This window comes from Chrysemys picta, chromosome 16 (assembly GCF_011386835.1).
Source record: "Chrysemys picta bellii isolate R12L10 chromosome 16, ASM1138683v2, whole genome shotgun sequence".
Taxonomy (NCBI): Eukaryota; Metazoa; Chordata; order Testudines; family Emydidae; genus Chrysemys; species Chrysemys picta.
This window is the reverse complement of record NC_088806.1, coordinates 17,305,110-17,320,976: the sequence shown is the minus strand read 5'-3', so window position 1 is coordinate 17,320,976 and position 15,867 is coordinate 17,305,110. Positions and strand designations below refer to the sequence as shown.

Genomic DNA, 15,867 nt, shown 5'->3' with positions numbered 1-15,867 from the left:
GCCTCTCTCCCCACCACATCCTTCCTGTGCTGCCTTCTACCATCTGCGTTAAAGTGTTAATTAGCTCTTTAGTCTTCTGCAGCCCATTCTAATCTGCTAATTAGGTCCACTCCCAGGGGAATTAATTGATGTTTAAGTGATCAGAGTGTTGGCTCAGCTGTTGGTTCCCAGCACTCTGTCACAGGGATCAATCACATGCTTAAAGTTACATACATCATGCTTACCTGCTTGGCTGAATTGGGCCATAAGACTTTGAGAGAGATTTCTCAAGGCTGGTGGTGGTAGTAGTAGGTTATTTACCCTCCTCCCCCTAATGCACAGCCCACTACTGAAGGGAATGTGCATTGTGGGATTGTAACGAAGGACTTTCTGTACTGGTTCACTGGCACTGTGCCAATATACTGTGCTGGTGAGGGGCTTGTGTTGCTCTGGGAAGGGGAATAACTATGCTGGTAAAAGTGGAGGGTGTTATTGGCAGGACACACAATTAAGTGTGGATGTGTGTCGGGGGAAGGTTTGCTAGTAAAACTTTATAGTGCAGACTAGGCCTTAGTGACACTGCTGAGGAAATATAAGTATTTTGCCTAAAACATTTCAAAATACATTTTTTGATTTACCAAAAAAACCCAGAATTTTTCTGTTTTTTTCCTCTCCCCCCCCCCCCCATGAAAAACCAAAACATTCCCAATTTCTTGGTTAAAATTTTCAGTTTTCAAAAAGCAAATGCTTTTGGGATTTGGGTGGAAATCCTTTGGAAATTTTCCTTTAGTTTTGTGGAAAAAAAAGATGATTTTTTTTAAACCACTTTGATGGAAATTTTTTGATCAGCTCTAATTATTAGTGAGCAAAAAAACCCACTTCATTAATAACGTTTGAAAGTGTGCATCAATGGAGTATATCTACCGGAGAAAATTAGTTCAAATTTATAGATTATAATTTCCAAAGAATAATTCTTTGAACTCAGAAAGCCTCTAAAGCATGAAAGAAATCTGGAAATGAACAGGAAAGTAACAGTCCTATTATTCATGCCCTATATGCCTTCTCCATTTACTATCACCCCATGCTAGCTACTTCTCCACATCCTCCCTAATCTGTGTCTCCTTCTTGAGTTGTATAATAATAATATGTTACAGGAGACATACAAAAGAAATAATATGTTATTTAATTAGAACTAAAGATTCCAAAATGAATTTCGTCCCAGGGTGCATAAGCGTACGTCAGAACTGAGAGCTATTGCAACGTGTTGATTTGAGCAGTAAGATGTTTTTATGGATCAAAGGGAAATCGTTATTATCTGTGGGGTTATGGAATGTGTTGGATAGATGTTTATGTGAATATACATAGTACTTGCTAATTGGTACATTTACCTAGGCTGTTCAGCCGCTCACATTTGTAGTATCTTTTTTCTTGTAAGTACATTAAAATTATAGCACATTGGCATATGAGATTTGCAAACCCCTGGCAATGTGTTCCTCTTAACTTTACATGTATTTATGCAGGTGGTCAGGGGAAATTTAAGGTTGACTAGGGAGGTGTATGTGGTAACTCTGATGAATCATTAGCGGTCCAGGAACAACCGTTCGCATACCTTTGCATTAGGACACCCTGTCCATCTATCTGTCATCACCAGGAATGAAGATGAAGCTAGCCACAGGCTACATTTAGTGACTCTGGCCAGCCCTCCGTAGGGAAACTCAGTGGGTGTGTAATGAGCAGGAGCCCTGTGTATTGAGAGAGAGAGAGGGGCCTGCTGCCTAACAATCATTCGATAACATTTGGTGCATTGAGCTACAGGTACAATATACTGTACATTAGGGAAGCAAAGGGCATATTTATACAGGGAAATGGAGAGAAATTTCAGGTAGTTACCAGAGTGTAATGCCACCAGCTGTGCAGATATTTCTGTTTAATTCAAATCTTGTTCATGTGGACTCAACTGGCCTGCTTTATTTCTGAGTTAAGTGAGCTCCACAGGCATCTCCATGATGAGATGGGTAAAGTTTCCCTCAATTACAGTGCACTGGGTGAGGGGAATGTGACAGGCTACATAAGAACAGCCATACTGGGTCAGACCAAAGATCCATCTAGCCCAGTATCCTGTCTTCTGGCAGTGTCCAATGCCAGGTGCCCCAGAGGGAATGAACAGAACAGGTAATCATCAAGTGATCCATCCCCTGCCGCACATTCCCAGCTTCTGGCAAACAGAGGCTAGGGACACCATCCCTGCCCATCTTGGCTAATAGCCATTGATGGACCTGTGCTCCATGAACTATCTAGTTCTTTTTTTGAACCCTGTTATAGTCTTGGCCTTCACACCTTCCTCTGGCAAAGAGTTCCACAGGTTGACTATGTGTTGTGTGAATAAGTACTTCCTTTTGTTTGTTTTTAAACCTGCTGCCTATTAATTTCATTTGGTCACCCCTAGTTCTTGTGTTTTGAGAAGGAGTAAATAACACTTCCTTATTCACTTTCTCCACACCAGTCATGATTTTATAGACCTATCATATCCCCCCTTGGTCGTCTCTTTTCCAAGCTGAAAAGTTGCAATCTTAGTAATCTCTCCTCGTTTGGAAGCTGTTCCATATCTCTAATAATTTTTGTTGCCCTTTTCTGAATTTTTGTTGCCCTTTTCCAATTCCAATATATCTTTTTTGAGATGGGGCAACCACATCTGCACGCAGTATTCAAGATGTGGGCGTACCATGGATTTATATAGAGGCAATATGATATTTTCTGTCTTATCTATCCCTTTTTTAATGGTTTCCAACATTCTGTTTGCTTTTTTGACTGCCGCTGCACATTGAGTGCCTGGTCTAGTTACCGCTTAAGTCGATGTAATTTACGTCATTCAGGGGTGTGAAAAAGACACCCCCCAAGCGACATAAGTTACATCAACATAAGTGCTGTCCACACTGGTACTATGTCTGTGGGAGACCCTCTTCCACCAACATAACTTCCGTCTCTCGTGGAGGTGGAGTAATTATGCCAACGGGAGAGCGCTCTGAGACTTGCCCTGAGTCACTAGCTTTGCTGCTTTGAGTGTAGATCAGGGAGTCGAGTCTTGCTCTGACAAACAGCATGATCTTGGCTAAGTCACTAAGGACGGAGATTTCAAATTGGGTGCTGTTACCAGGTAGGCGAGCATCATCTCTGACAATCAGATCCCTTACTTAAGTATCTAAATATGGATTAATGCACCTAATTTTAATTTGAGAATGTTGTCCATAACTTCTCTGAGAGAAATTCAGCGGGGTTACACAGCGGCTATAAATTAGGGCAAAATCTGAGGAATCCAAATATCCCCCTCTGTAAAATTATGTGTAAAAATAGCTTCCTGTGTTTGTGTGTGCTTTGGGATCCTTACGTGGCAGACACTATGGAAATGCCAAGTATCACAACTGGCAGTGAAGACCACTGATTTGACCAGTTAAGTGGAGGCAGGATGGAGAGTGAATCACCAGGGCCGCCCAGAGGATTCAGGGGGCCAGGGGTCTTCGGCGGCAGGGGGCCCCTGCCTCTGAATTGCTGCCGAAGACCCGGCACTTCGGCGGCGGGTCCCGGGGCGGAAGGACCCCCCGCTGCGAATTGCCACCGAAGACCCAGAGCGGAAGAAGCACCGGGGGCCCGGGCCCTGCGAGACTTTTCCGGGGCCCCCGGAACAAGTGAAGGACCCCGCTCCAGGGGCCCTGAAAAACTCTCGTGGGGGCCCCTGTGGGGCCCAGGGCCTGGGGCAAATTGCCCCACTTGCCCCCTCCCCCCCCCGGGCAGCCCTGTGAATCACTTCCGCTAGCTCTTTCCTGGTCATTGTGTTACCCAGCTTAACATCTTGCCATAAGGGCCAAAGGAGACAAAACAAAAATAGCATCCTAAGCTCGGAGGAGACTGGATTGTGGGGAGAGCCAGAGGCTGCATGGGAACCGAAGCAATAGACTGGAGGCAGCAACTTGGGCACTGGCTGCAGAGAGAAGGCTGGGCCTTTGACAGCTATAGGACTGAAAGCCAGGCAGGGAAGCAGCCTATTGTGCTTTCTAGCAGGAGGCCAACAGTATCAGCAGCAGGAATTGAAAGGGCAACAGCTGCAGGAACTCATGGGGTGCTGTTACCATATTCCTTGTACTGCGCTGCCCCTAGGGGTTGGGAACTGCTGATCTGATTTTTTGGTAGAGTTAGTCGGAAGATATTCTTTATTTTTCCACAGAAAAAATCCAATGAAAAGGGGGGAAAAAAGCATTCAATTTTTTTTGCTTTTGTTTTTCAGTTAAATGGAAGCCATTTTGTCCATTTTTGTCTCCCCTTCCTTCTCTTTTCCCCATTTTTTTTACATTTCATTTTTTGTTTGTTTTTTTTCATCAAGAACTAGAAAATTTCTACCAAAATGCATTTTTTTCCATGAAAATTGAAAAGCCATTTTTTGGTTGAAAATTTGTTGATGAGCTCTAGTTATTTGTAACGGAAAGAGATTGTGGCTCTGGGTATTTGTATCTTTTAGTTTCTGGCTGTTGTTTATAAAGGCATCCTCTCTTATATTCAAAGTCTGCGAGTGTGGCTGGGGGCCCACCAAGAGCAAGAGCCACAAGTCCCCAGTGCTTGGAGCATCTACAGCACATGCCTCCCAGCCTATAGTACACAAAACACCCTACCAGACATGTAGCGGGGATGGGAATACCACTGACATCCCAGTGTTACAGTATGTTTACGTGCAGTATATTATTCAGCCACTAGATGACTCTGTGTGCTATATAGCATTCCAGACAGGGTATGGTCTCTGGTAAACAAAGTAAGCACAGCTGGGACTTGAGCTGTGTGGAAGCCTGTTTGTTGGTGTCTATTTTCAGTTGTTTTGTTTAATAAATGCCTTTTGATTTAAGAAGATCTGTGATTCCATATACTGTAACAAAGAGGTTACAGTTCCTACAATACATGAGACCAGAGAAGCAAATTTGGTGCTACTTCTTTAGTAGATCCATCCTACATTCCCAAACCCTTGACATATTTCAGCGCAGGTAGATCCTCGTTTGGGATTGGTTGTGCCTCCCCTTTACCTCCCAAATTGCAACCTCACATGCCAAAATACACAAAGTAAATATCCTTAAATCAAACTCCAATAAGCTCTCAAGCAGCATTTTTTCTTACTGTGCCTGTCTGTACATTCCTATTATTATCGATGGAAATAAGTTTGTGGTTGGTTTGTGTGTGTACAGTGAGATCAACATTTGCTGACATTGATCTCACAGTACACACAAAAACCAGGCACAGTAAGAAAAAATGCTGCTTGAGAGCTTATTGGAGTTTGATTTAAGGATATTTACTTTGTGTATTTTGGCATGTGAGGTTGCAATTTGTTTTAATCGTTATTAAGTTTTAACTTTTTTTAATCTCAGCATCTACTACAGTCATTAAAAATTATCTGACCCTCCCCATTGACTGACCTTCCCCACATTTCATCCAGTTTTGAGAATTTAAATTGATAAAAGTAAAAAAAATGCTTAAAAATAAACATCAATATATGTCAAAATTATAAAACAAAACTTGAATTCTGCCGAGCCTTTTCTTTCCCCCCACTGCTGACCCAGCAGATCCACTCCACCAGCTTCCAGGCCTGTATTTCCCTTCAGACTTCTTTCTCATTGATCCAAGAGGTACATAAGTGTAATGAGTTTATAAAACACAGAAGCTGGAGCCTTTCAAGTGTATTAATAGCAAGCAGGCAATCTCTAGAAGTTGGAAGAAAGTTACCCTGAGGTTTATAGGAGGTGGTTGCCTTGGAAGTTTTATTACTGTTTATCTGGCTGCAGAGTCCATGATGCACTCCAAGAGATTTATTGCTCGGGCTTGCCCAAGGAAAGAACCATTAACACAGTCACATTAAAGCAACAGGGTCCAGGTGGAGCTCCGCAGGTGGAGTGTTGAGAGTGAGGATGGCAGTGCCGGAGAACTAATTGTCTTTCTCTCTGCTGGTGGTGGTGGTACGGACCCAGGCACCATGTGACGACTGGTAATGAGACCAAGCCATTCGCTTCACTGGCAGTGATTTCTCTTTATTTACAGGGGCGCTTGCTGCATTTATAGAGGGAGGCAATGCTCTTGCAGCTATTTTTTTTAGGCTTGCAATCCAATAAAACTGTGTATACGGCCACTATAAAACTATACCACTGTACAAATAACCAGCAGCTCTCTGTCCACAAACTATATACAGCTCTGTACAAAGACAAAGGACTGGGGGCCAGCTCTAAAGCTCTTCTAAATAGTTTCACTGTACTGTGGTGACCCTTCCTTTCAGCGAGCTTGCCTCTGAATCCTCATCACCCCTGAGTTTTATACAGCTGTATCTCCTCCTAGAGAACTGTTCCATTGTGCCAGGGGAGTAGGTTTCCACACGCTGCTGGCATGTTTTACAACCTGCAGTACTGAAAGGAAAGGTGTTTCAAGTTCCTGCCTAACTGGGAGTGTGTTGTTGCTGCATCCCACCTGGAAGAGCACCTGATAGATCTGCAGTTGTTCCAAATGCAGGGTAGTGGGCCAGATCTTCAGCTGCTAGAAATCAGCATAGCTCCATTGAGCTAATTTACACCAGTTGAGGGCCTGGCTCATTATGTTGTAGTCGACTGGCTACTGTGTGGCTGTAGCAGTGCCCTCCGTGAGATAGAATCCAAGCTGCTCAAACTGTGTGTCATAGGCCCTATACTGGTGACAGCTAATGGAGATTCACCTTTGGCTCAAGGCCCCTTAGGCCAGTCAGTTAGACTCCACCATGTGTCCCCAATCCCCCTTTGATTAGCCCATGCAAATAAGGGGAGGATTTTTCCTAAAGCTGTGTGGCTTTGTTCTGTAATGTGTGAGATACTATGTGCCCCTTGCTAGTAGACTGGATTACCCTACACAGGTCAATGGAAATCAATACAATCCCTAAAAGGGAAGGAAGGGAATAGACTTTTCCAAGATGTTTTGTGCCCACCCCCCTGAGCTCCTGGGATCTCTCTGGCTTCATGTCAGGGGGCTGGTCTGTTCTAAAATTTTCTTTGGCTTCCATTAAGCCTGGGCTGGGTTCTGAGGCTCAAACAAAGCCCATTGTGATGCTCAGCCCAAGCCTCCCAGTTTCACCTGGTCTTGCGCTGAGACTGCAGGTTCTACACAGCCAGGAGGCAGCACCATAAATCCTCCCCAGACTTGTGTAGTAGACAGGGAACCTGTTTGTTTGTCAGAGCCCTATCTGGGCTTTGAGTCTGTACTGACTCGGGCATGTATCACATCGTGCTGGGTTTCCTTGCAAACCCTTAAGGTTGTCTCTCAGTGTCAGTCGCTTGGGAATGGGGTTTGCAATAACTGTCATCTGTTTATTGCCTCCACCGTTGCCTGGCTTTCTAAACTCCAGTCTCCCTCCATCTTCTGCTGCGTGAGCCATTCTGCCCTCTGAAAGTACTCCTGCTCGCCCCTTCCCGTAGCTCAGCCTTGTATTTCCTGCTCGCATAAGTCTGTGCTATCTAATTCCACACTTAGAGGCTTTAACTTTATGCACGATTGCTACCAGGAAATCCCCCAAATGCTGTCTAACTCATTTTTTAACTGCTGTCACTCATGTCTGACAACAGCTTTACTGGTCTGGTGCCTCCTACTTTCCCAGCTCCGCTGAAGAGCTTACACCATATTTTAATTAAATATTTAAGATTTTGTCACGTTGTTTTCAAATCTACACTGTTAAATGTAGTGGAACAGATCATTCCATAAGCCTTGGAAGTCCAAACACTCAAACAGATGAGCCTGTTAGTATCACTTACTGCTGCTTGCTTCTGGGATAAGAGTTTTTTGCTCCCAGAGAACAAAAGGGAAAATTTTCCCTCCTACTCCCACTGATGCATCCATTCAAATATCTCTCAGCCCCGTATGCACCATATGCCTGTGTTAATGACAGGATACTGGGCTAGATGGACCTTTGGTCTGACCCAGTATGGCCGTTCTTATATAAAATTGCATGTCCTCAGACCAGGGAGGGCCTTTAGTACACCTCCTGGTCCCTGTAGGTAGCTCACTCTGGCCCCAGGGCTTCCGGCATCTCTGCCCTCTTCTTACGGAGATTTATGTCCCCTCTGTAACAACAGTGGTTGGTAGGGGAACCAGGGCCCTTGCATTCCACCAGGCTCCATCCCAGCCCCCCATGAGAGGCAACAATGTTAAGCACCTTGGAGTTCTTCAAAGCTGCCTGCCTGGGCCACTTCCTATCATCCACCTCCCCCAAAATGTCCAACATCAACATAAGATAGAAAAGAAAAACAACCCAACCTCCAGCCTGGCTGGGCTTAGTTGCTAGCCCCTTCCTGGCAGTGAAGGCTTCTTCAGCATCCTTTTTCAGGAGCTCTCAGGGTAAGTCTGTCCTCCTCTATCTGCCCCCTTCTGAATTGGCTGGCTCCCTTTTAAGCTCTGTCTGAAGCAGACTCTGCACGTGCAGGGCGAGTCACCTGGGCCCAGAACTGCTCCTTAACCCCTTCAGTTCCAGTATGGGCTTTATACATCCTATCACACTGAGATGTAGCCACCTCTGCAGGGGGAGGGGGACGGGGACACAGCAGCTGTTTAACGGTGCACATTACACAACACCTAGTTTAGGACAGGAAGTCAAGTCTCTCATATCCAGCAGAAGCCACATGGTGGAATGTATGATAGTAGGACATAATAACCCTAATAGGACCCTGGCCAGGACAATAATCTAGCAAGAGATGCCTCAAGATCCTTCATGAGTACTAATGGTCAGGACTTTGGTTTTAGCTCTCATCTGAAGCTAGCCACCTCCCGCTGATCAGTCTTCCTAGATCAGTGCTGGATTATTAGGTCCATATTAATGGCCTAGAAGAGTGCCTCCTGCTGAGTCACAAATCCATGCACCGGGCTCTGGCATCTTTGAGAACATGAGACATTAATTCACACAGGGATCCGGCAGCCTCTTTTATTTTCTTTCTGCTTTTGGAATATTCATGAGTGGGTTGTTATTTCCGCAGCTTGATTTGAACATCATAGCCACTCAAACATTTGGGCACTTTCTTTTATTAATTCTATAGATTGCTCATGGCCAGTTCTGTGCTGCTTGAGCTGTATCAGGAATTTGCAATAGGTCAGATAAATCACATGGTATTTTTCTCTTCCCTGAGTGGATGAGCCCACATCCAAACATTCGTGCCAGTAAAATGTGATCCTGCCGACATGCAGGGAAAGTATCCCCGGTTAGATCATCTTGGGGGTTTGAATTTGGAACCCATGGATCTGAAAGCACAAGCCGGTTACAGGCTGAGCCAAAGGATCAGCTCTTGGCAGAAATTTGGAAGCAGCAAACTCATTAACATCAGTCTGTTATCCACCCGTTAGACAGGGACAGAGCCCCCCACTGAGTTAATGTGGGTTACACTTGCATGGTGGAAGCCAATGCCTATAAGTTCCTAGGGAGGTAAATGTTGGAGGGAAATTCTCTGTTTTGCATTATTTCAAAAGCACCAGGGGGTTACTTTCTCCTGAAGCCTGGGGTGCGCATCGCCTGCTGGTAACATCTGGGCACATCTCACCTAATCAATTTGGTTCTAGCTCTCATCTGAAGGTAGCCACTTCCACCTGACCAGTCCTCCTAGAACCCTTCTGGCTCATTGCAGGGGCTCAGGCAGTCATGGCATCTTGGTCTCTCCTGGTCGCTGGCTGTGGCTAGAGTCTTTGGGGTCAAGATAGAGGTACCTGGGTGCAATTTAACGGCCTGTTCTATACAAGAGGTCAGACCAGCTGATCTAATGGGCCGAAAACCGGATCCAGCCCAGAAGATTGCATTGAGAGTACATGGTGCTGATTCTGGGTCTTGGGGTGGGTCCTGCGTGCAGCTGGAACACGTATAAGAGGTGGGGGTGAATTTCCCTGGTGCAGGAACAACACAGGGCAGCTGTAGGTGGTGTGAGCCCTGACCTAGGGGCATGCTGGGACAGGGTGGCCCATAAGCCTGGCACTACAGGGAGTTCTGAGCTGAGCCACGGCCTATCAGCAGCCTACTGGACCCTGTCCTATATGAGAGCTGCTGTAATTTATGCTGGTGGCCACACCCCACCTTGCAGCAGTGTGTGGATGGCATAAAATCATTTTAGTTTCCCCCTTCTCCTGCCTGTGCTTCCTCAGAATTTCAACCCGTCCCTCTGCTTGTGCACGCTACTGCTGTGGTGCTCTCTCCGTTCCCCCGCTCCTCTCTTTAAGCCTCAGTGGCCCGTGCCCTACATCTGACACAGACTGGAACAGGCACAGTCGGGGAGGGAGGGGGGCAGGTTACACAAAATGAGAGCAAAAGGCAGCTTGATTCGCTGCTCATAAAACATCCCTGTAGGCTGCATGTTCAAATCTGTACATTTGGTAGGAGGACCAAGCAAAGCAGACTCCTGCAAGCCACTGGAGGGCTATTTGCTACCTGGCACATCTTTAATGTAAGAGCTTCCTAATTCATGATCTATTTAACTAAGATAGGGTATTAATTAAATAAAGTAAGAGCCTGATTAGGACTCGGAGAAATTTAAAAATAAAATCAGACGGCAATCGGGCAAAATTGCAAAGCAAACACTTTGGCTGTAACCGCTGGAGAGTTCCCTCCGGTCTTCCATCAAAGCGCAAAGCAGGGAGGGCAAATACAAGAGATTATATAGCCAACAGATGTGTGTTGTTAAAATATGCATCTGCCAGCCGTGCGGTTTAAGGAGCCAGAGGGCTAGCTTGTAGATCCTGCTGCACTCAGGGGACCATGAATGAATTCCAGTCCCTGCCAGCCCAACTGGGATTTGCAGACACATTAATTAGTGTTGAGTTTCCAGATCTCGAATGCAGCCAAGCGAGGAGAAACTTTGAACAGAGCAGTTGCTGCCCCAGGAGGGAGAGGAAGGGGGGTGGAAGAGGCAAACCTCAGTTTGCTCCACTGATCTGGCAAAGGAGTTGTGAAGCATTAGCCCATGCTGGCCAGGGGCGTACTCAGAGCCTGTGGCAAGAGGGCGGAGGAATCCAGGTCAGGCAAGCCATGTTTCCAAATGAGTGACTAGACTGCGGGAAGCCCTGATGTTAGCGCTGCCGACTTCCTTCGCTGGCCTCATCAAAGGGACGTGGCAGGCTGGGAGGGGTTTTTATTATCCCTGGCTTACATGAATTTGAGGCTCTACCCATGACGCATCCGGACATCACCTCCAAGTCCCTCACGGCGTGGGAGAACCAACGATGAGGCCATTAGAAAAGGGAGCACAGAAGGGATGGTGGCAAGAATGGGCACCAGGGGATTATTGCTTTCAGGAGCTCCTGTCTCTTACTCACAATGAGTATTATCACAATGAGTATTATCATCACTGTTTTTCAGAGAGGTGAACTGAGGCATAGAGTGAGAGGAAGTGACTTGTCCTGGGTCATATCACAACTACGTGACAATCCAGGAGTAGAACCTCAGGAGCCCTGGCACCAGCCCCTCCACTCTGACCAAAGTCTGAGGAGAATCATGCTGCCCTAGTCAACAGCTTTCTTTTCCTTCTGACAGCCGATGATATTTGACAGTCTCAGACTGTGAGGGCCAGATCGCATTGAACTATAACGTTGCCCCATGGCTCAGCTTCACTGCATCGGCCTGGGCATTAGGAGAAACTCTTGTAAAAGGCCCCCGCTGATACTGGTAGGCCTGAAAGTAGATCTGCTGACTTTGTTCCTGTGCACATGAGCCCCCGTACCCTGCCGGTCTACTGCCCTCCCTGGGTCTCTTTTGCAAGCCAGTGGGCTCTTTTAATTGACAAAAAGCTAGTAGTAGGCCAGTGATCTGGCCCCTTCCCCAAAAGAAGTTTTGCCCAACTTTTTTGAAGTTCAGAAAGTTCAGTTAAGGCCTCCATTGAGGCCACCATCACCCAGCCAGCCATCATACAACCTCCCTTCTCCATGGCAGAGAGTCCCTGACATGGCTTAAATTCTCATAGAGCAGTTTCTGGAGCCCCGGGGCTCGGGGCTTCTGCCCCGCGGGAGGCGCCGGGGCTCGGGGCTTCCACCTCACAGGTTTGAAAATATTTACTGGAGTTCTGCTCTGGACAACTCCAGCTGAATTTAAGCCTTGTCCCTGTAATGAATCTATGTCCTACAAACAACAGACATCAGTGTATAAACAACACACAGAGCTGAGACTAGAATTGAGCCCTGTCCCTTCAGATCCCATCACACCGGCCTTGGCTATTTCACTGAATGGAAGCTCCCCTAGTGAATGATAGTAGTAGGTCCCTTACCCTCTGGAAGGTGCCATCACACACACATGTACACATACACCCACACCCTCCAGCGTGGGGGCAGGCAAACAAGCCACGTGTTTCACGGGGCTTTCAGGAAATGACTGGGTATTCCTCTGCTGCTGCAGGGTGGGAAGTGTCCTCTTTCTTGGATGGATCACTCAATAATGTCTTAGGAACACTCCCTGCCCTGTGGGTGGCACCCTACAAAGAGCCCTGATGCCTGAGGAAGGAGAAACAGCCAGAAGGTGCTGGTACCCCACATCCCAAACTGACCTAGTGCCCTGCCTCTGCCATTGGCTGTTGGCCTAGTGGACAAGCTGGGATCTTACACATGTTGTAGCCCTTGTTTGTTTAGACCCCCGCTTCATTCCCTGGCCCTTCATTGCCAGTGTAGGTACCTCAGGAGAGCATCAGGCAGGGAGAATGCTGCCTTGGTCTAGGCATTCACAGGAACGAAAGTTTTGCTAGCTAGCTGACCCCCAGGTAGAGGTCAGCTGGAGACTGGCTGCTGACAGACGCGTGTTTGTGGGCTCTGTGAATGACCTCTGGCCAGTGGGAAGTGGGACTGTGAGACGCACACTCCATCCTCGTCTCTCCCTCTGCTCCAGCCACCATACAAGCTGTGCCAAATCCTGCCCATTCCAAGCTAGAGAAAAAAGGTGGTAGGTTGGCCCGTAGAAGTAGCTGAACATGGGATATCTGCCTTAGATTCTATTACTGTCTTGTTTACATCCTGTCCCAATGGGCTGGGGGGCAGCGGGTTGTGAGGACTAGGGAGTCATCGGAAGTCTATTTGCAGAAGGCAATAGGGGAGGACACAGGAGCTAGGTGGGTGTGATGCTCATTTTGCGAGAGGGTTAAGGAGAGAAGAGCCAGAGCTGGATCCCTCTGCCAGCCAGGAGCTCAGCATCTGGTGCCCACCAGCCTATGTTCAACTGCAGTATTATAACTAATGAGAGCCACGTGTACTGAGTAAGGTCTAAGGCACCCATCCCCTTGGTCTCCAGCTGCCAATTCCCCCTTCATCAATGATCCGACACCGACCAGGAGGCCAGGAATAATATCACAGTCTCCTCAGCAGCTCGGATAGCACATGTGAGATCCACATGAGCACCAAAGAATCTGCACCGTCAGGGACGGAAGGACTGCTTGCAGGGATCCCAGCACTGGGACTTGGTGCCTCCAGCTCTGCCTTGTAACTAATGCTCAGCAGGAGACACAGCCCTGTTTGCAATGTTATTTCTGCAACTAGGAACAGGGAGAGGTTTCCTCTGGGTGAGATGTTGCTAAGAGGCTTGGCTAAGACCAAGATGGGGGGCTGGTGTGGGGGCTGAAGAGGTCTGCTAAGGAGGGGAAAGAGTCAGTTTCAGAAATGTAGTCTTAATAATTGATATACAATTAATTTTTACATTCACCTTTTCTCATCCGTTCCCCTGCCTCCCACTCCAAGGTCTCTTCTAATATTAACTCTGCCTTCTTTCAAGTCCCACTAGAAATAAAGCTTTCCTAAATCAACATGAATTATTTAATGCGACAGATTAAGTCAATTCAAACACGGAGCTGCTGTCTTTTAATATGACATCTAACCAGAAGCAGGCGAAGAAAGCGAGGGCTGCATGGGTGGTCAAGTGGTTTCAAGTTAAACCGTGTCATTTGAATGTAGCTTTTTATCGAAACCTTAACAGTGTACCATGCACGAAGCATGCTGTCCCTGAGCATTATTAGATTGATCATAACCATATATGGTGACGTTAGACTTCTGCCTTTTTACTTTTTAATACACTCGCTTCCTATCGATTCAACCGAATGTAAAACTAGAGTGGATCGGAAAATGGAATTTCCATCCCACGGCAAAGTCAGATGTTTCAACATTTGTTTTTGTCCCGAATTGGGAGAAAAAGTCAATCTATCAAATATTTTCACAGAATGAAAAAGTCAGAAAAAAGTCCATTTGGAGATGTCCAAATGAACATTTTGGACTGAAATGAAACATTTTGAATGAAAATTGTGACAGAAAAATGCCAGTATACTTGGAAATAGCAGTTCAAAGCAAACATTTTCATTTCGATTTTTCCAGGTGGAAAATCAAAACTTTGCATTGAAATTGACATTTTTCCCACACAAAAAAATTCAATTTTGACAAACCACATTTTCCAGTGGGACAATTCTTTAGTGGAAAAATGTCAAGCAGGTTTACTGAGAATGAAACTAAAATATCAAGCAACATAAAGACCGACCCCAAATAACTTCAATATTTGATGCCCCGTCAACAGTGAAATAGCAGTGAGACAATACTGGTCAGCATGTTCAGAGCACTGGAGAATACACTGTAGGGAATAACTCTCCATTGGCAGGGGATTACCTGTGACTCTGGGTGTTCTCCATTCCTTACATCTATGGACGGTAGCTTTGCACAGTTCAATCTGAACAAGGGCATCTCGCAGCCAGTGCATTCATTTCTGTGCTTCAAAGGCCTGTTCCCTGAGAAGAGAATGAGAAGTGAAGCCAGCACATGCACATGCTCTGCTTTTCTTCTTTCGGAAGAGAGAGATGAAATTGATTTACTTATATCCCTATTAAGTGCATCTTAGCCGGCCACACGGTACAAGCATGAAGTGCTGTGTTTCATTTATCCAGTGGCCCTGTTCCCTGCCAAATTCATTACTGTGCAATAACACTTTACACGACGAGTGTGCAGTAAATAAACTGGAAAGGAGGAATGTAACGGAGTAAGGAATAAATGACAAAGATGGGCCATTTTCCAGCTCTGCTCCAGCTTAGGTCTCTTTTTGTTTAACATTAAAAATCCACCCTTCAATCTCAGGGCTGCTCCTTGCAACGTTTTACTTATTGCACGTGCAGTTCCGGAGCTGAGGCGACAGCGACTAGCATGGCGTGTCCAATTGCCATGAGAATGCAAAAAGCACTTGCTTGGAGAACCCCAGAGGGGCTTTTCCAGCATGAGATAGGGAAATCTGGAGCCTTTGCAGATACAGACCAGCCTACGGGTTGCTTCCTACCGCACCGTGATGGGAGATAAAGATTGTCCTACTCTGACAGAGAGTGAAACAGCCACAGTTAATCTGCCGTGTTGTGACTCAAAACTAAAAAATGGCTCCCAAGATCTTTATTGAGCATATTAAAAAAATAATAACTTCCCTGCAAGGATGTCAGGGTGGTATCTAACATGCACCAAGCCAGCTGATCCTTCAGAGGGATGTTCAAAGGGCTGCCCCACCATCAAGAGATGGAGGATATCTTGAAAGCAGTGGTCATGGAAAGTCTATAGGTGCCAAGCTGCTGGAGTCCTGGAACTCAGTTTCATTGTTGCTGACTCTTGTGATTTAATTGCAAGTCTTGTGATATTTGGTGCTTTTCTTAAAGCCCCAGCCCCTGGAGTCATGTGATGACATGAGACTCTCGGCTCAGTTATAAGCAGAATAAAGAGCCTTTCTGATTCTCATTTAAATAGTACCTTAGGACACAGTGGGAGCAGCAGCTCTTATCTCATTAACCTCTTCAGTGCCTACTATTCATCCATCCACCCAGGTGGCAGGCATCTAGCTCCCGTGCACAACCTGGCATCACTCGAAGAGGGGCTGTAGGGCAATTC

At 46.2% G+C, this 15,867-nt stretch overlaps 1 protein-coding gene across 3 annotated transcripts in view; it reads left to right on the top strand.

Moving 5' to 3' along the window:
* Positions 1 to 15,867, top strand: part of KIRREL3 (kirre like nephrin family adhesion molecule 3) — a 689,345-nt gene that overhangs the window by 434,375 nt on the left and 239,103 nt on the right. The window lies entirely within an intron of this gene.